The sequence below is a fragment of the Ictidomys tridecemlineatus genome, chromosome X (assembly GCF_052094955.1).
Source record: "Ictidomys tridecemlineatus isolate mIctTri1 chromosome X, mIctTri1.hap1, whole genome shotgun sequence".
Taxonomy (NCBI): domain Eukaryota; kingdom Metazoa; phylum Chordata; class Mammalia; order Rodentia; family Sciuridae; genus Ictidomys; species Ictidomys tridecemlineatus.
In genome coordinates, this window is record NC_135493.1 from 114,729,310 (window position 1) to 114,751,127 (window position 21,818).

Genomic DNA, 21,818 nt, shown 5'->3' on the forward strand with positions numbered 1-21,818 from the left:
GGCAGGAAGATTGCAAGTTCAAAGCCATCCTCAGCAACTTAGTGAGTCCCTAAGCAACTCAATGAGACCCTGTCTCTAAATAAAATATAAAAAAGGGACTGGGGATGAGGCTCAGTGGTTGAGTGCCTCTGCATTCAATTCCTGGTACCAAAAAAGAAAAAGGAAAAAGAAAGAAATTGACATGTGCATTAAAATAGATTTAAAATCATAATCTAGAGCTTATATATCACTTACATATTTTCCTGCATATATATGAAAGACATATTTTTGAATGCTCTAATCATTCACCTATTACATTTCTCAAAAGAATAGAACTCTTGAATCACAGCCTCTGGGACAGGAGTCCCCTGTGTTTCTCTTTCACTAGCAAAGCAATAAATCTTTTTCCTTTTCCTCAAAACTGTTTCCTTGCTTTTGGCATCTGGGACAAGAATCAAGCTTTCAGTAACAAATTTGGCAACCCACATGGGACCTGAGAGCAGCCTCCACTCCAGCTTTCTTGGGAGGGCTGGCTCTCCAAGGAACCACACTTCCATGCTGAGGATTGAAGGTAGCTGATAAACTTGTTTAGAGCCAAGTGTGGGAGAGTTAGGAGTTGGGTTGCTCCATCATGGTCCACTTTGAGATAAAGAATACTAAACTCAGTAAAGTTGGGACATCCTTGGCCATCTGCATGATCCATGCCCTATGTATGCCTTGTCCAGTCACCTGCCATCTGCCATTGTGGACTTCTGGACTGCTCTGATACTGAATACCCTTAACTGTCAATGCTCCACCTGATAGAGAACAGAACTTTAGGTTACTTACCCAATTTTGCCCTCTTTCATCAGGAAGCAACTTGGAGAGGTTGTTACCTATTTTCCATAGAAATGGAATGTAGAAACTGATAGTGGGGAAATGTAACAGAGGTCCACTTTATGCTTTGAATATAGCCCTTGCTGCTCTGCCAATGCAACTTATTTTTTAAGTGGACATGTTTCTTTCTATTCTTCTTTCCCTGGTCCTCCTTAATCTCTCCCCCTGCCTAATCTCAGGGGAAATAGGATTACCTTTCTTTCTGATCCTAGACAGAGTTATCTGTCCTTGAGTACACACTCAAGGAATGAAGTCATCCAGACTTTGGGGATGGTACCAGATCTCAGAAATGACTATCTCCCAAATTTACAAGTGAATTACAATTTCAAGAGAACACGTGGAATGTAGCCTTTGAATCACCTCTTTAAAAGCCCCATGTTCCTGCTGATGGGCAGAATCACAGCCTCTGAGACAGAAGTCCCCTGTGTTTTTCCTTTGTCAGCAAAACAATAAATCTTCTTTTTCCTTTTTCTCAAAAAAAGAATAGAACTCTAAAAAGATAATATTCATTTCAAAAATTACCATAAGTGGTATACTTGTCACTCAACTTTAAGTCTTATAGGTGTGCCACATCTGGGACAATTGGACTTAACTTTAATCATAGATATTATCACAACTCTGTAAGAAAATTGGCTCCACTTTACAAAGAAGAAAATGAAGGTTTACCGAGGTCACAGAGCTAGTAGAAGTGTTTGTCTGATTCCAGAACCCACAACATCTATGTTGTGCCTGTCAACAAGGAAGGAACTAACTATTCATGACTATATACCAAAGGAGCTAGTATAAATACTCACACAGTAGATGCTCAAAAACATTTGTTGAATGGATGACCCAGTGTAATAGGCGTTTTTCCCTCTAAATTTAGAGACAAGTGTACTAAAGTTCAATAGAACTTTAAAACTTGCTCAATTATACCACAAATGAAAGAGTTGGGATGAAAATGTAGGTTCTTTATATTCCATCATAGAGTTAATATCGACTTTGTCTGCTGATAGAGATGAAAGTAAGTAATGAAGACAGGCTAACTGATGAGCAAGCACTTGAAAATGACCAAATTCAACAGGAGCTGCTTGAGCTCTGTTGAGGATAATTGACCAAAAGAAATGCAAAACTAATGCATTTTTTCATATGCAACTTATTTGTCAGTTTCCCTGCTCTGTCAGAGCCTCTAACAGTTGTTTGAATAATTTCCCCATGTTTCTTTGAAGATTCAGCTAATGGGTTATTGGAAACTCCTTCAGTGGTCTTATATAACCTTTGGTGGTTATCTTAGTTTGGGTCCCCCTAGAATTCATTGCAAGTAGTTTATTTGGGAGGTAATGAGAACGTGAGTAGGAAAGTGGAAAAATGTTTCAGAAAAAAAGAAGACATCCAACTAGGAATACATTATCAAACTATCTTCCCACACTAGATCATTGGAAATTAATCCCATGAGGATATGAAGGGGAATGGTAAGAAACACAGGTCTCAAATTCATCCCACATAAAGGGAAAATAAGTTGAAGTTTTACAGACCAGTGGCCAAGAGTAATTGATGGAGGGCTGCTCCCAGTGGTGTTAATTCCTTAGCACTTCAAACCTACCTATATTATAAGTACAGAGTAGCCACTAGTACTTCAGAAAAAAAGCCATCAGGCTCACATTCATTGATGCTGCCATTTAGATGTTAGTAGGAGCACTTTGAATGGTAGCATTCAAGAGATATGGACAGGGAACCAGGAGAATCTGATAAAAATAAAAAGAAAAAGAAGCTCTTTTGCTGCTTCACACTACTAAAGCTCTCTAAGATGGTAATTACATAGAGAAAAAAAATTACCTACTTGTCCAATTGGAGTTGTTGGGGGGAAGGGTATGCAAATATTATACATTTTCAGTTAGGTACTACACAATCATTTCCAAAAAGGGGATGCAGGAGGCGATGAACCAATCTATTGACAAGAGTGTTGATAAGCAGCCCATGTCTATATCTCTTAACCCTGAATTCATTTAAATGGATTGCTGAATTTGGTTGCTGAAAAAGGAATAAGAGAATCTGTACTTAGGGGATGGTAAGGAGAGAAGGTTCAGAGGAGGTGTCCTGTATGTGTTATTGGGTTTGTTCTTAATCCCAGAAGGAAAAAAATACATATATTTTCTAAAATATCAGTGTGTTCTCCAGAATCAGTGAGGTCATGGAAACCATAATCTTTGCCATGTGCTCTTGCAGCCACAGTTATGCTAATTAAACCAGGGAGCTCTGGTGAACACGGTGAAATCAGACTTGAGTCTGGGAACTGGAGGGGATGGGAAAGCATTTGGGAGCTTTGAGAGTTGTTTCTGTGTTCGAGACTTAAGTCTGAGGCTAATGGGCCCCTAATTTTCCTTTTATTTTCCTGACACCTGGGCCTTGGAATCCACACATACCCCGGAGTGTGGAGTGGTGGACAACAAGATATGCCATCACTGTGGACCTGATCTGTCATCCCCAATGACTGAAAGGAAATCTTTCTAAGAGGGTTTTGAGACTGGATTTGGGGTCTAGAGGTCTGCAGATATTATTACTATTTTTACTCAGTTTTTTAAATCAAGGGGCCCTAATGTCATTGTGAAATTACAGTAATTAGGCCCTCAAGAAGCCACAATAGACATTTATTAACATTTGGAACTCTAGAGTAGAAAATACTGAATGTGCTTCCACTCCCCAGTACTTCTTCCCCTTCACCCCTCTTTCAAACCATCATACAACCTTTACTCCAAAGACATCTTTAAAAGCCTAGAGAAAGTAGATTTGCTCTATGTGTCTATGCAGTCTCTCTTTGTCTGACCCCTTCTTCCTGCTATCCCTACTTCTCCATACAGAAAAAATGTCTTTAAAACATAGAACGATTCTGTGTATATTTGCATAACAGCAGTCCTCTCTATAAAAATAAATCCTGAATAGATTGCTCTATTGTATATACATGTGGGCATACATGTCACATATACAGATTTATTTTTCCAAGAACAAATGTCTTAATGTTTCTTTTCCTTGAGAAAAAAAATCACCACTGCCAGAATCTCAAATTCCATGTAGAACTTTGCAATAACAGAGAAATTAAATATAGTGAAGAGTCAGATTTTTGTTTCAAATAGCCGTGAATCTCCAAAGACTTCACAAGTCAAGTAAAAAGCTATTCTTAGAATGACTTTGTTCTTTACAGTAGATGAACAATCTTTAGGATACCAAAAGGCAATTAAGTTACCAAGGTTTATACTTTCCCTGATGCAAAAAGGGGCCATGGCCACAGAATTATTTCAGAACTGTGAAAAAACACAGTTTGAGAATCACATTGTCTTGAGTTCAAATCTAATCCTTCCTCTTTCTTGAGCAAGTTTCTAAACATCTCAGTATCTGTTTTCTCTTCTTGAAAATGGAGCTATAAGGTTATTGTGAAGATGAGAGATATGTAAAAGCAACTGCCACAAAGAAAGTGTCAAGAACTGCAAAAAGTCTAAGATTTATCCTTCTTGCAAACTAACAAGCTAGCCTGCTTGTCAAGGAAATAATAATCTTTGCCAAGTTTTGCAGATGCTGGTAGAAGACCTAGGACTCCTAGATTATAAATAAGGGACAGTTTATTAAAACAATGACAGTAGCCAGATTATCAGCATTTTTTGCATGTTTCCCAAGTCTCAATTTACACAGAGTGATCCAAAGAGGGTCGAGTGATATCTGCATATACAAATGGGTTTTACTACAGGAAAGGAACCCTGAGCTTAGGAAACTAGAATCTTTAACAATGAATAGTAGGCATGCCTTTCTTTTGTTCCTTGATGTCTTTAATTATACTAGATGGTAAGCCAGGTGACCCTTTACTGGGGAGGAAAACACTATGTCTATCTTCCAAGGCTATTTGCTAAACAAGAAGCATCCTTGAGAAGGTAGCCCAGAATAAAGGGTAATCAGTATCTCTGCATGCAAGATGCACAGAAATAAGGGAGAACCACAGAGAATAACCTCCCAACAGCAGACTCTCAAAATATGGTAGCTGGCAATAGAGATGGGGAAAGGGTGATAAAGAATAGTAACCATTTCTCTGGCTTCAAAATGACCCCATTTTGCAGGGCCTCAAGGAAAAAGGCTACATACATCCTTCTTATAGATGAGACAATCTAATTCTGTGGGGAAAAAAGGTTTTAGAGTCATGAAGACATAGGTTCAGATACTAACTCAGCCATTCACCTACTAGGCAACCTCAGTTATTTCTTAACTTTTGTGATCCTCTATTTCCATGTTTGTCAAAAGGGAATCATAAGCTACTAGGTACTACATATACACTAACAAGTATAAAGTGTATAGAGAATCCAATAAATGGCAACTATCTCCATTCTTCTATGAAACAGTATTTATGGAAAATCTGATACATGTCCTTCAATTTTTCATTTGAAAAATGATTATTATGTATGTATTTTGTACCAAACACTGGACTGGGCAGTGCTGATAAAAAAATAAGTCAAGAATGACAACAGACTTTGAGGATAGCACTGTTAAAGGATGGAAACTGCTCAGTACTCGCAATAAGAGGCAAGTTCCAAACTAGAGGTCAAAGCCAAATTCTTTGAGTAACTCATAGGAAGAAAAACCAACTCCAGAGGATGCTGAGAAACCTTCACCAAGGAGCAAATATTTGAATTTGGTTCTAGGCAGAATGTTCCCAGAAAAGTGCTTCATAGGATGGAAAAGATGTGAAAAAGCTCATGAGTCAAGGGTAAAGGTCCAATGGAGAGGGAAAGGAAGAACACACAAAAATTTCCTAGGCAGGTTGGAGCAGGGAGTAGTGGATCAAGATGTAAGGGGAAGTGGACTCTGGAGAGAGGGAACCCTGTTTTTTGGAAAAGTATGGTAGGGAGAAGAAGGTAGAATAATATACTATAAAATGAGAGCTGGAGAGGAAATAGAAGAATATCTAATGATCTCTAGTCCTCCACTTAGAAAGGCAATATACCTGTGATATTTTCTAATAATGGCCTTAGTAGTATTTCCAGTTCTACAAGCTTTTCCAGAAATTGGACACTCTCTCATAAAGAGACCAAGTCTATTTTCCTACCTGTTGAAACTGAGTGGACTTTCATGACAGCCACAACAAATAGAATGCAGCAGAAAATGATGTGTGACTTTCAAGACTGGGTTTAAAAAGCTACTCTATCCTCCATCTGGCTCTCTCTTTCTTGAGATGATTATCCTTGAAACTGAGTTACCGTATTGTAAGGAAGCCCTAGCTATGTGCAGAGGTCTAGTTAACAACCCTAGCTAAGGTCACATATTAGTGAACAGCCTTCAGATGACTCTAGCCCTCTGCTGTCAAGTCACCAGCAACCTGAGTTCATCAGCTGAGCCCCATTGTATAACAGAGATAAACTATTTCTGCTGTGCCCTATCCAAATTCCTAACCCAAGAATTCTTGAGCACAATAAATGGTTGTTTTAGGTCATTGAGCTTTGGCGAGTAATTTCTTATACAGTAATTAGATGACCACAACTGGGAAGTAGCAAAGTCTTCTTAAATAGAGCTGTGGGGAACTGTCTTTTAGAGAGTAATGAAGAGCTTTCAGTGAGGTAGAACCTACCTGAGGTGTGTGTATCACAGATTTGCAAGGGAATCAGGCTTAGCATAACATTTTTGAGCTGGGCTCAGAGAGTACAAACAGTGGACAGTTGTATCCTACAGGCAAAGGGAAATAAGGACCCTGTTTTCTCAGCATCTTGAATTCATTATCCCAACAGCATCTCTACCCCTCACACCAGACTAGTTGCCTCACATCCGTCTCCTACTAATCTTTATTCTTCCTTCTTATTTCCTGGCTTAAATAGGTTGGCAGCACAAACCAGCTACCCAAACTAGAATTTGGTACCATCCTTATAAAACAACACCTGTTATTCATTTCCATGTGTCATTGCTTCAATTAAGGCCTTAAGCATCTTTTTCTTACACTACAGTATATAATATACATTATAAAATTGACTACAATTAGTCCCTGTGTCCACAGCTTTTGCAATGTGACTTTGCAGTTCTTCCCATTAAGACATAAAATCTGTTTTCCTTTCCTCAAATCTGATGTTTTGTGACTTTCATCAGCCAAGAGAATAAGACACAAGTTATGCTGTGCCAATTCTGGACCTGGGCCCTCAAGAGGTCTCATGCATTTCTACTTCCTGTCTTATAACTTTGCTTAGCTTCCATATGAACAAGCTCAGGCTACTCTGCTGGAGGATGAGAGACCAAATAGAGCAGAAACAAGTCATTGTATCTAACATCATCATAGACCAGATGGTCCCCAAGCAATAAAACTACTGATTGTAAATATATGATTGATCCCTGCTGAGACCAGAACCACACGGATGAGCCAGACCAGATTGCCAACACACAGGTTTGTGAGCTGAACAAACGACTTTTGCTTTAAGCATTAAGTTTTGAGGTAGATTGTTATGCAGCAAAAGCTAACTGATATATGAGACAATGGCTTCCTAAATAATCTCCCTACTTACAAGGTCACAAATCTCTCCTCACAACTACCACCAACACAGCATCCCTTCTGCAAGACACATAAAAACCTCAAATCTGATTTTTTACTTTCATACTTAAAGTGTACCAGTAACTGTCAATCAATTATAGGATAAAAGTCAACCTTCTTAGTCTTAGAAATAATAAAGGGCTTTTAAAAATTTAGTCCCAAAATTATTTCCCAGAATTCTTGACCTCCTATCTTTCCCCATCTTTTAACTTACCATTGATCCATGTTCTATTATTCTCAGTTCTGATAGAAGAAAACATTCCATCCCTACATTTCTCCAGGCTTGTGCTCTAATAGGCTATTTTAGTAAGAATATCCCTTCTCCCCTATTCTCTTTATTCCTCTAGAATCTAGCACATTTCCTGGCATATAATAGGTATATGTTGAAATAATGACTAAATTACATTCCATGATTGTGCTATGATGGATCTATAGCTACCATTTGAGAAGTGCTTTCTATGTGGCCAAGTACTGTACAATATTATGGCAACCCTATTAGGTATATCATTATCATAATCTTCATCATACTTACACTGCATATTAGGAAACTGAGGCTTAGAGAAGTCAGATCATTTACCAAAAGGTATTCTGCTAAAAAAAATTAGTGGAGCTAGTACTAGAAGACCTAAGGAATTCAATACTTCTTTTCGTGTCAACAGTATCAGCCCCACCTCTATAAGCATCTATGTATTGGCTCTGTTTTCTTTACTAGCCATTGCTGACCTTTTCAATCTTGAACTTGTAATTTAATATTTCAAAGTGTTTGTCACTAGTTTTGTCTCATTCATATTCTTTCATTTAATGGGTGTTTCCCAAAGGGAGACAGAAAACAAATTTAAATGTATGTTGAGAACTGAAATTTTAGACATTGAGCTAGAGAAGAATTTCCTTGGTATCTAAAATCTTTATCTCAGATAGGTTCTTATCTTATAGTTGGTGAACTATGTATAGCCCACAGTCTGTTTTTCTATGACCTTCAAGCTAAGAATAATTATTTATAAAAGGGTTGTAAATAAAAAGAATATGCAATGGAGACCCATATGTATCCCACAAAGCCTAAAATATCTGCTATCTGGCTCTTTACAAGAAAAATTTGCCAATCCCATATTCCACTCATATTCTTCCCTAATTTAGTTTAGATTCCCCTAGAAATCAACTCAGAGGAAAGGATTCTAATGCAAGTCATTTATTTAGGTGGTGATCCCCCAAAAAACACCAAAAGTGGAGTAGGGAATTAGAGAGAAGGGATGGGAGACAAATCAATAAAGTATGCATTGTCAACCTAGTTATTACTGTGATCAACTATAGCTTAAACCCACAGTAGAAATGTGGAAGACAATATAGAATGCTCACATCAGAGTCACTCCACCCAAGGGATGTGGATGCTGGGATATTTATTCAGCAACTCTCATCAGTCGTTGACTAACAGTTACTTCTTGGAGGGTGTTAATTCCCCAGAAATTCCAGCATTCCCAGAATAGGGAGAGAGTAAGTTCTAATTGTCAGAGAAGGTTCTCAGGCAAAGAATGGCAGGGGCTGGTAATTGCATGTCAGGTAAGTAAACATAGAAATGGTAAATACCAGGGGATATTGGTAAGGCATCAGCAGCATTAGCCACAACTACTTTCTCCCACTCTTCTTTGAATAAACTATACTTATTTTTTTTTAAAAAAAAAAGGTGTGTTAGTGTCAAGATTTAAAGTCCACAAACTGGGTGTATGTAAATATAACTTTATTTCTTGCTTTCAGGCTCACATCCCAATTGATGATACTAAATGTAGTCATCTCAGTTTATTAGCATTAATCTCAGTTGGTTACTTAGTTTCTCCAAATTTTGCCTCTTTATCAAGGATTATTCCTTCTCTTTTCTCTAACATGGTGACTAGGTACATTTTTATGGTTCTGGGGAATATGGCCTGGTCTTTCTGCTGTCCTCTGGGGATAGCCTGGCCCACCTGATCACTTGGCATCATTTCTTGGTCTCCACTGATGTGTGACTGGTCTCTTGGGCATTGTGCATGGACTTTGCCATTGCCTTCATTGTGAGGTTTCCAAATTCTGCAGCCTCCCTATCCTCAAACTTTCTCAAATACACCTGTTCTTTCAATGCTTCCGTTAGGCATCTGGGAACTCTCTATTGCCTTCTGGAGCATGCAGACAGTGAGGGTACTGGGATGCCTCTCACCACTGCTGTTACTTCACTTCTCCCTCATCAAAGATCAGGAATCACAATGTTGCTGCAGCTTTCTCTGAGATGCTTGTATTTAATCTAGGGATATACCTGATGAGGTGGTCACCCCAATGCTTTCATTTCTTTCAAGTTGGCATGTTCCTACCATTCCAATTTCTAGCCCCTTGTACTATCTGGAAAGTGGGAAGCAGAGAAATGGGAGAACTTGCATCTTCTTCCTTTCTCTGTGCCCATATTTTTACTTCCTAGAACTGGAAAGCTGTTCCCTCCCTGGTGCAGATGTGTTTCCCTTACTTTCACTGTATCCTTGTCCTTCCTACTCTATGGCTTTTATATGACCAACACTGGTCTTAGTCTGTTTGGTCTGCTATAACAAAATATCATAGTCTGAGTGGTTTATAAACAGCATATATTTCTCACATTTCTGGAGGCTGGGAAGTCTAAGACCAAGGTATGGAAGCTACTGTGTCTAGTGAGAACCCACATCCTAATTCACAGGGAGCAACTTTTTCCTCTTTCAGTACACGTTGGAAGAGGCAAGGCAGCTCTCTGGGGTCTCTTTTGTAAGGCCATTTTTTGAATTTGTGAGGGTTCTGCCTCATGATCTAATCACTTCCCAAAGATACCATCTCTTAATATTATCACCTTGGGAACTAGGTTTCAACTTGAATTTTGAGGGGACATAAATTTTCAGACCCTACCAGCCTTCTAAGTTTTGGTTTCTGTTACATAAGAGTCGAGCTTCAGGAGTCCCAAGAAAAACCTTTCCTTTCCCTTTACTAGTCTGTCTTTCAAGACTATTGTCACAGTAAAAGAGTTTTTAAAAATTAGTGGAAATTTAAAGCTAAGCAATGACTATTTTGTTCCATGCTATATCTATCCTCCCCTAGGACAGTAAGCCTCCATCTTCTGCAAAACCTTAGTGGCTGAAGAACAGCAGGTGATTCTCCTCCTCCTCCTCCTCCTCCTCTCCTTTTCCTCTTCCTTCTCTTTCTACTTTCTCTCTCTTCTCTCTCCCATTTCTGTTCCTCTTTCTCCTCTTCCCCTTCTCCTTTTTATTATTCAATAAAACTATTTACCAAAAGTAGAAAACACTATTGGATAATATTACAAAAACACTATCCTAATATGTAATCTAAATTGAAGAATAAAATCATGGGAAGTTGTGGAGTATTGGCTTCTATTTTTTAATTATATCTGCTCCAAGAAAATGAAAAGAAGTTTGCCAATAATTAAAATATTGAGTAAATTTTATTGCATTTTGCATAAGTCTAAATTCAAGTTAATTATTGTTATCCAGAGGGAAGTTTTGAAGCCAGATGGAGAAATCTTCAAATATTACCTGAACTACACCAGGTAAAACATTTTAAAGCATTTTTCCAGGATAAAAGAAGCAAGATCATGAATTCAGAAGACATAATTCTCATCATCAATCATCAATTGATAGAACTAGAACACCAACCAGAAGTTACATTTCTGTTAATGACAATTTCATTTCCCAAATGTGTAAATACCCTTAAATTTGTAGATTCTTGTTTGGGGAGGTATTTTTTTAAAAAAAAACACTTGTAACATACATTGGAAGATGGATGAACTTTTATGTGGATAAGATTAGAGTGGGCAGGGCATTCTGTTGGGCTGTTTGAACAGGGCCAGAAAAAGATCCCCATCCCTAATTATCAAGATGCCAAACCATAGAGAAATATTCCTATAACTTAGGAATGACTCTAACTAGCAATCCTATGTTAACATCTTTTCATTAGCTTCACCAAATATTTCATGCACACTATACACAAGTCACTATGCTAGGGCTCAAAGATGAGTTGGTGATGGGGCAGAGATGAGGAAGAAGCAATTGATTAAATCAGCAACACTTTGGTGTGACTTAGTTTTTCCACACATTTTTCCTTTCTTTGGAAATTAAACTTACAAAAACTCTGGGTATCTAAGGGAGAGCAGGAAGAAGAAAGAGAAATAGAAAATGGAAGTTGAGGAGGCAACTACCAGAAACTATGCTATTTCCTATTTAACTTTTAATTCTACCTCCCTCACACCCACATTTTAATATTTCTCAAGTCAAGATTTATCCTATAATCTATAAATAGACTTAATAAGGCAGTGCATTTCTCCTTTGTTTTAAATTATTAAATCAAGCTTGTTATTAAATAGTGCTTCTTATAATCCATATTTGTATTTAAAGAGAACACTAATATTTTAATTGAATTTTTTGAGGTGATTATAGATTTATATGAAGTCATAAGACATAGTAAAGAGAGGGATCATGTACCTTTTATCCAATTTCCCCTAAAGGTGACACTTTTCAAAACTATAGTGCAACACCACAACCAAGATATTAGCAATCCATAGATTATATGGAATTTTACCAGTTTTACTTGTACTTATGTGTTTTTATTTGTATGCGATTTTATTACATGTGTAAATTTGTGTAATTTGTAAATCCACCACTACAATCAAGATACTGAACACTTTTATCACCATAAAAATCCCTTATATTGCCCTTTTATAATCATATCCAACCATATACACACCTACCTTCCCATCTCTAAACCTTGAAAACCACTAACCTGTTTTCCACTTATAAAATTTTGTCTTTACAAAAATGTTATGTAAACTCAAGCATACAATATATAGCCTTTTAGGATAAATTTTTTAAATTTGACATAATTTTCTGCAGATGCATTTAAATTATTTGTACTGCACCAGTAGGTCCTTCCTTTTTATTGTTGAATAATTCTTCACAGAATGTATGTACCATGGTTTGTTTATGCATTAATCTGCTGAAGGACAGCTAAGCTGTTTCCATTTTTGGCTATTAATTAGTACATTTATTGAGTACTTATTCCATATGTTATGTACTTTCATATTTGTTCTCCCAATTTATCTTTACTTTCCCCTTGCTCCCCAAAAATCCTTATGAGATAAATATTAGTAACTGCAGTTTGTAAGTAAAGAAATTGAGGGTCTACAGTGCCAATCTACATGCCAATTTCACACAATTGGAAAATGGCACAGTCAGAAATCATAGTCAGATACTCAATTCCCAAGCCCATGAGTGCTAGTTATCTGTTTACTTGATGGTTTGTCCCTTGGGTTATCATAGGTATTGGGGTTGAGAATGGTCAAAATGAACCCAGAGTGAAAGAACTCAGGGCTATTTATGCATCCCCAGGTTCTTCCACTATTTTCCTACTATATATCAGGACAGACCTGAGGAAGTGCAGAGTAAAATACCTGGCAGCTCTCCTGCTTGATGGGATTTCTTTTGGGGAGGTACCTGTGCTTAAAAGGTCATCAACAAACCAAATTAAAAAAATGTTTAGGTGATATTTGGTTTCCCTCACCTAGATAAACGCTCATTTGGTTTTTGTGGACTTTTACTACTTTCTCTTCAAATTGACAAATGTATCAGAGTAGTGGTAGTTAAACTGACACATTGTCATTCTGAAAACAAATGACTGGAAATGCCACATCAGCTCCTATAATCTCAGAAAAAGTTTCAGAGAAGCCCATCTACCCAGGGAAGAGATATATCATAATTCAAGCACAATCTTTTGGAGGAATGAGTATGCCTGTCAATAATAAGCCAGCCCTCTGTGCAGACAGCCCTGAGGAAGATTGGCATAGGGATACCATCTGCTTTGGCACTGCAATGCTGGGGCAGTTGTTAAGTGTTAAGCACTCTATTCTAATGAACGTGTTTTTCCCACAAGCCCATTACCTACAATTGTCACTTCCACTTAACACCCCTGACACCAATCAGAAATTTTCCTCTACAGGGCAACAATAAGAGGGCACATGTATATTTCAAGGAGGAAATTAAACAATGATGAGATGGAACCATCCATCTACCATAATGTCTACAGTGACAATACCAAGTGCTAACAAGGTTCAAAACAATAGAAATGCTCACAAAATGCTGGTAGGAACACAGAATGATATGTTTTAGAAAACCATTTGGCAATGTCTATTGAAGCTAAACATATGTGCTACCTATAACTCAGCAATTCCACTCCAGAGATAAACTGAAGAGAAAGAAATGCATACATCTACCAAAAGACATGCACAAAAATGTTAATAGAAGGGCTGTGGCTGGGGCTCAGTGGTAGCACACTTGCCTGGCATGTGTGAGGCACTGGATTCAATTTTCAGCACCACATATAAATAAATAAAATAAAGGTCTATCAACAACTAAAAAATATTTTAAAATGTTCACAGAAGCTTTGTTAATAATAGCCAAAAACTATAAAATCTCAATGTTCATCAATGTTTCAATGGATAAATGAATTGTTGAATATTCATGCAGTGGAATACTACACAAAAAAAATTTCTGAGGCATACCACATGGATAGATCTTATGAATATTACATTGAGGTAAAAAAGCCAAATTCAAATGAGTACACACTTTGTAGTACCACTTATATGAAGTTCAAAAGCAGGGAAAACAAATTATGATGATCAGAACAGTGGTTACCTCTGGGAATGAGGGGGAAATGGTTGCTAAGTAAAAGGTGACATGGGGAATCATCTAGGGTGTCAGAAATGGTTCTCTATCTTGACCTGCATGGTGGTTACTTGACTGTAGACATAGGTAAAAATTCAGGTCACCCTTTAAGAATTTTGGCATACCATTTAATAGTAAATAGAATAAAGTGTATTGTTAAATGGTATGCCAAGGGCGGGGGTTGTGGCTCAGTGGTAGCACACTTGACTGGCACGTGTGAGGCACTGGGTTTGATTCTCAGTACCACATATAAAAAAAATAAAGGTCTATCAACAACTAAAAATTCTTTTTTAAATAGTTTGCCAAAATTCTTAAAGGTAAAAAAGGGGGGGGTGGAATTGTTACCCCCATTCAGGTCTGAATTGGACCACCTTTTTTACTGTCTTTCCCCTCATCATTATCTATGGACACCAGGACATGTAACAGAGCCAGGTGATTGCTCCACCCAACAAATTATTTGGGGGAGCCAGACTGATACAATGGTAGGCATAATTAGTAGGAAAACAGATGAGAGATTGGTACTGCAGTCTGAGACAGGATAAGCACTTCATGCTAAAATGCCTCCAGAGACTTTTTCTGTCTCCTGTTAACAAAAGGGTGACTCATGCTGAGGCGGAGATGGAGGAATTATTTGAGCATGGATGATTTCTGCTCCCTTGGAAACTTGAGTTCAGGAGACAGACAGAACGTGCATGCGTGCGCGGGCGCACACACACACACACACACACACACACACACACACACACACACAGTGATCTACCTCTGATAGACAGATTCCAAAGGAATTTAAATACTCTAAATGAGAGATAGAGCTTTAAGAAAAATTAGCAGTGAACCAAGCTCACATAATAGATGTATTTATCCTTTCTATTTCTCTAATTTCCATTTTTCACACAGTAAAATTCACTCTTCACAGTGTATAATTGTATAAGTTTTAACAAATGCATATAGTTGTGTAGCCAGAATCAAGACACAGAACAGTTTTTCGACTGCCAAAAAAAAAATCCCTCAATGTAGGACTCTTTGTGATCAACTCCTTGTCCCACCCTTAAATCTTGCAAACACTGATCTGTTTTCCATTCCTATAGCTTTACCTTTTCCACAATGCCACATAAATTGAGTCATACAATATGTAGCCTTTGAGGTCTGAATTCCTAATGTAAGGCATTTAAAAAATCATCCATATAATTATGTGTATCAATATTTCATTTCTTTTTATTGTTGAATAGTATCCCCTACTATACAGGTAGAAGTTTGTTTAACCATTCACCAGTTGAAGGACATTTGGGTTGTTCCTAATTTTCAGCAATTATGAATAAAATTGCTACAAACACTCATGTACAGGTGTTTGTATGAACACATTTTCATTTCTTGGACAAATAAACAAGTAAGATTGCTGATAAGTGAAGGTCTAATTTTATAAGACACTAGAAGTTTTCCAAAGTATACTTTCCCATAGCAGTGTAAGAGAGTTTCAGTTTCACATCATTGCCAACATTTGGACTTAGTGCTTTTTAAACATTTTAGATACTGTAATAATAAGAATGAAGTGCTATCTCATTGTGATTTTAACTTTCATTTCCCTAATGACTAATGATGGTGAGCACCTTTTCATGGGCTTATTTATCATACATTTATCTTCTTTGATGATGTATCTGTTAAAATCTTTTTGCCCATTTTTTAATGGAGGGTTTATTTTCTTATTGCTAAATTTGGAGAGTTCTTTTGTCTGGACACTAGCTCTTTGTAAGAAGTGTAATTTGCAAATATTTTATCCCAGTCTATGGCTTGTCTTTTCATTCATCTCACAGTATCTTTGGAAGAGCATAAACTTTTAATTTTAGTAAAGTACAATTTATCAACTTTTTTCTTTATGGATCATACTTTTGGGTCATGTCTAACTCATTTGGGTCACAAAGATATACTCCTGTTTTTTTTTTCTGGAAGCTTTGTAGTTTTATGTTTTATGATTACTATAATCCATTTTGAATTAATTTTTGTATAAGATGTGAATGTGTGTCAAAGTTAATCTTTTGCAAATGGATGTCAAATTGTTTCAGCATCATTTATTGAAAAGACTATCCCTTTCCCCCCATTGAATTGCCTTTTGCAACACTGATGAAAATCAATTGATTATGTTTGAGTGGGTTAACTTCTGGAACCCCTATTCTATTTCATTGATCTATATTTCCAGTCTTTCACGAATACCACACTGTTTTAACTAATGTGGCTTTAAAGTAAATCTTTATATCAAATAGGGTCAGTTCTCTAATTTTGCTCTTTTTCAAAGTTATTTTATCTATTCTAGTTCATTTGCTATGTAACTATAAAGTTTAGAATCAACTGATCAATGTCTACCTCCAAAAAATCCTGCTGGGGTTTTTATTAAGATTATGTTGAATCTATAGATCAATTTGTAGAGAATTGACACCTAAAAATATTGAATTTTCTGGTGGATAAATATATACATCTCCCCATTGCTTCTTCAGTGTGTTGTAGCTTTTAGCACAAAGATCCTGCACATATCTTGTTAGAATTTAAATGTCTCACATCTGAGAGTACAACTGTAAATATTACTATGTATAAAATTTGAATTCCAATCTTTAATCACTAATAAATAAAATACAATCAATTTTTGTATATTTATCTTGAGTTCTGAAAATTGCTAAACTGACATTATTTCAAGCAGCTTCCTTGCAGATTCTTTTGGATTTTCCATGTAGATAATTATATCTCCTGTAAATACAAACATTTTTTTCCTTTCCAATCTGCATGCATTTCACATATGCATTTTGAGTTCATCTCCATACATAATAAAAAGTTTTCCCTTCCAAAATTCAAACTTAACAGTTCTTTTTTTTAATTTTAAAAATATTTTTTGTATTTGTAGATGGACAAAATAACTTTATTTTATTTATTTTTCTTTATGGTGGTGCTGAGGATTGAACCCAGGGCCTCACACATGCTAGGCTAGTGCTCTACCACTGAGCTACAAACCCAGCCCTAAGCTTTAGAGTTCTTAAGATGTTGCTCATCTTTTGTGTTTCACACTGATAACTAAAACTAGGGCTCAACAAGACTACATTAGTCAGTATAGGTTAGATTTTGCTGTAGAAACAAATAGCCTCAATATCTCAACAACTCAAATGTCTTAGAACAACAAAAAAAATTTATATCTTGTTTATAGTACATGCCCATTATGAGTGTTTCCCATTATGGTCTCTCAGGGACCCAGGCAGATGGAGCAGCCACTGTCTTAAATACTGCCTCTGACTGTGCCAGAGCAAAGAATTCTAGAGGTTTTTCACAGACAATTCAATTAGTCTTCAAAGTAACTCATATATATTCTACTCACAAATAATTGACCAGAACAACTCACAATGACCCCACCACAAGGGTTCTAGGAAATCCAAGTCTGCCATATGTCTGAAAGTGGAGAACCATAAATATTTGGTGATGTATACTGATGATTATTAAGGAACACACACACACACACACACACACACACACACACACACACACTGAGGAAAATAAGACATTTAAACATCATTCTGATGCAAGAAAGAAAGTAGCATGTGACTTTAGAAAGATAAGGAAAAGGTAAATTGGAGTTAAAAGGTTTCCCTACATGTACTCAGAGGAGGCCTTAAGTGACTGGAACCTTCAAAATTGTGCCTTGAAAGATGGTGGAAGCATGCCTACAATCCCAGCAGCTCCGGGAGGCTGAGGCAGGAGGATTGAGAGTTCAAAGCCAGCCTCAACAATGGCAAGGTGCTAAGCAACTCAGTGAGACCCTGCTTCTAAATAAAATACAAAATAGGGGTGGGGATGTGGCTTAGTGTCCCAATGGCCCTGAGCTCAATCCCTCATAACCCCCCAAATAAAGAAGAAAAAGAAAGATGGTGGAAGATGGATGTTAAATATGTTTACATTTCATAACATAGTATAATTGTTAAGAACAGTGATTCTGGAGGCAGATTGTTTACACTCAAATCCCAGATCTGCCCAGCACTAATTGTGTAACCTTTGGCAAACCACTTAACTTCTCTGTGTATTTACTCATCAATAAGATGATGTTACTACTAGTATCTGCTTCCTAGGTTGGTGAGAGGTTTAAATGGGTTAATAGTTGGAAAACTCTAGAGTAGTACATGGCTCATAAATGCTATGAATGGTAAAACACACACACACACACACACACAAATCCTTTCCTTGAGAATTTTAAATGCAGAGACTGGATAAGAAAAAAAAACTAGAAAATGATTTGTCTCTGATAAAATTTATACCTGATTCAGTAAGCAAAGTCTACAAATCGATAATGCTATCTGTTGGCTGTTTCCTTGACCCTGAAGCACTGAGCAGGGTCTCCTTCTTTCACTTTACAAACAAATTCAGATAAGATTTCTTTAGTATAGGTCAGCATTCTCCCTTCTCTGGCCAGAACTAACCAAAGCTGGATATACCAGTTGAACCATTTCAAGGAGATTTTTCTCTCTGGCTTTGGAGATTTACACTGTGTTTAGGAAGTTCTGCTCACCAAGCTACATATGAAACTAACCCTTCACTCATTGCCTGCATCAGGATGTCTTTGAGTACACAGAGGAGTAGAGATCCCAGAGGACAGATAAGCATGTGGAAATAAGGGATTTTCTCAGAGACACTCTGTCAGGAAAAAGGTGGAGCCAACACCAGAAGACCTCCATGTCTCTTAAAAGATGAGCAACTGAAGAAATATTTCTACAGTGAATGGGAAAATAATAAAGATCATAAGAGGAGTAGTAAAGAAAATTCCCATTGGTTTAGCTTGTGTGAATGAACAAAGCTCCTTCCAGTATATTACTATGTTGGGTTCTCATGGAAAGCCCATAAGGAATGTGAGAGTTAGTATTCACTCAATTTCACAGCTGAGAAAATTGATGCTCAGAAAGGTCATAGAGCTTGCCCATGACATTGCAGCTAGCAAGCAGCACAGGAGAAACTTGAATTCAGAGCTCCTTCTACCACATCATGGTTATCCTTAAGGCCCTATTTCCAAAAAGGTGGAAGGTATATTGCCAGTGGAATGCAAAAAATATGATTTTCAACTTATATGTTTTTTAGAAAAACTGTAAAATCGGGAAAACTAGTGATTTGTGAAGCTTCCCTCTTCAATAAATTTTGTCTAAAACATTAGTCAATTTCAAGAAAATCTTATGTAATTAATGGCACAGATGGTGTGCAGATATGGCAAAAATTCAGTCCCCAGAGGACTGAAGGCTGGAGACCCTGCTGCACAGTGGTTGGAAAGAACAGTGACTTGGGGAAAGGTACTCTAGACCTGGCTTTGTCACTAAAGGACAATATGACCTTATACCAGCCACTCACCTGTCTGAGCTTCATTCAGCCTTATCCAGTGTAAAACAAGAGTGTTGGTTGCAGTAATTTTTGGAGCCTCTCCAGCTGGAACCTTCTCAGATGGAAGCTGGGTGTCATGTCCAAAAAAGTGTGAAGGGTGGGGCCTCTTTGGCCCCCTTATGCAGTCAGCTTTAATTTGCCTGAAATAAAGCCGACAGGAGGCTGCTGGATTCAGGGCACATTCCTCTCTGTCAGCTGCTCAGGATCTCTTTTCTCAAGAGCTTCTAAGGAAGGCCCCTTCCTTGGCTGCATGCCCTGGGCCCCGCAGCCCACTGCAGAGGGGAGATCAGGAAGGACAAAGGGGGAAGGAAAGGGTTTCTGCAGAGCCGTCCTTGGTTCTTCTATAATGAAAGCACAATATAGAAGACTTGTCAGAATTCCAGCAGGGAGGGGATTAGGCTAGCATGAGGAATGGAATTCATGACAGGCCCACTATGAATGGGGTCAGGGTCAGTGGGAAGATTTTTTTTACAGGCATGGTTCCCATTTGAATGCATCGTAGATATACTCATGGGTGGGTGGGATAATGGCAGCTCTCCTACTACTGACTCAAGTAGGCACCCAGAATAATGAGGTACAGGAGGGTTGCCATCAGTACTGAAATTATAAGGAAATCCAAGGCCACTCTGACCTGCTTTGTGACATTGGGCAACAATTTAACCTCCCCATGCCTCAGTGTCCCCATATATGAAATGGAAATAATAACTGTAGCTATAGCCTAGGGTTATGGTGGGGATCAAATAAAATAATGCATAGAAGGCCTGGCATGTGATAAGAACACAATTAATGCTACTGACTGTTTTTATTAATAATGTACTGCAAGGCCAGGATAGAGTTCTAGCTTGGAGTTAGAGAAACAAACATGAGTTGAAATCCTGATTTGGCCACCAATTAAAGTCCTATCACTTTGGGATTCAGTTTCCATTGAGAAAACAGTTGAATCTAAAAGTAACATAGTCAAAAGGGGGTTGTTGTTAAGATTCCATTGTGTGGCAACATAACCACTGAGCAGAATATCCGGACATTTGACTTGCTCAATAAAGGATAGTTGTGATAGACATGGAACTGCACCCCCCCCCAAATCCTCCCTTAAGGAAAGATTCATGGCTGCAGCTGCAGGGAGCACTGCCAGCAGGCAGCATTCATTGTGAGTGTCTTCATGGACTGAGTGTCCCTCGTAAGTTCTCTGAGGCAGAACCTCCCACTTTTTGGTATTCTCAAGATATTCAGCACAACACTGCAAAGATAGCAGGTCAGCTCTAAGTGCTGAAGGATGGACTGGCTAATTTAATGACTTTACTTCTAAAACATGGAACACATTTCAATGGAATGTCCTTTGAAACAGTTCAGGTAAGAGAAAAGGAAACACTCCACGTAGTCTCATTCCAAGCCCACAGTAGGGATGAGGTTGCCCTTGCCAACATCTCTTATCAACTTAAGAGAAATTTTTTTAAGATAGGATACAGAGCTCCATCTTTTTGGAATCCAATTTAGTTCTCATCAAAATCCCTCTGTTCTCTCCCCAGGCCTGGCTGGGAGGGAGGACACTAGCTTCATGCTGACCTCGTTTCCAGTCAAGACTGCCTGTGAAAATGCAGTCTTGGCAGATGTGCCCTTTCGAGAAGATTTTTATCTTACAGAACTTGACAGATTTTCGGCCTCACTCTTTAATTTGAAGTTTCTCATATTACCCCCTCCCCTCCCGCCATTCCAGCTTGGGTAATTTTTCTCAAAAGCGACAGTTTCTCAGTTGGTGGTTGCATTCCAGAGTTGGTTAATGTAAAAGGCAGAATTGCCACATCTTGAATAACTTAAACCAAAGTGAGGACTGAATATGGGGTTGACCATAATGTAGCACAGTCTTGGGCTTTGGAGTAGTCGTTTCCAAACACCAGCCAAGACCCTCTTTCCATGAAGTTACAATCCAATAAGGGTACGGTAAAATGCAATAATGGCCACTGACACTTTGCAGCTCTTTTCATGAAGAGGTGGAGTCCATTTCTGCACCTCTTGAAGCTGGGCTGGTCTTGTGACTTATTTGACCAATAGAATGCAACAGAAGTGACACTGTGAAATTCTTAGCTTAGAGCTCAAGAAGACTTAATATTTCCACTCCCAATCTCTTTCAACCTTTCAATAGATGAATGGATAAACAAACTGTGGTATATGTACACAATGAATATTACTCAGCATTAAAAGAGAATAAAATTATGGCATTTGCAGGTAAATGGATGGAACTGGAGAATATCATTCTAAGTGAAGTAAGCCAATCCCCCGCAAAAAAAAAACAGAGGCCAAATATTCTTCTGATAAGTGGATGCTGATTC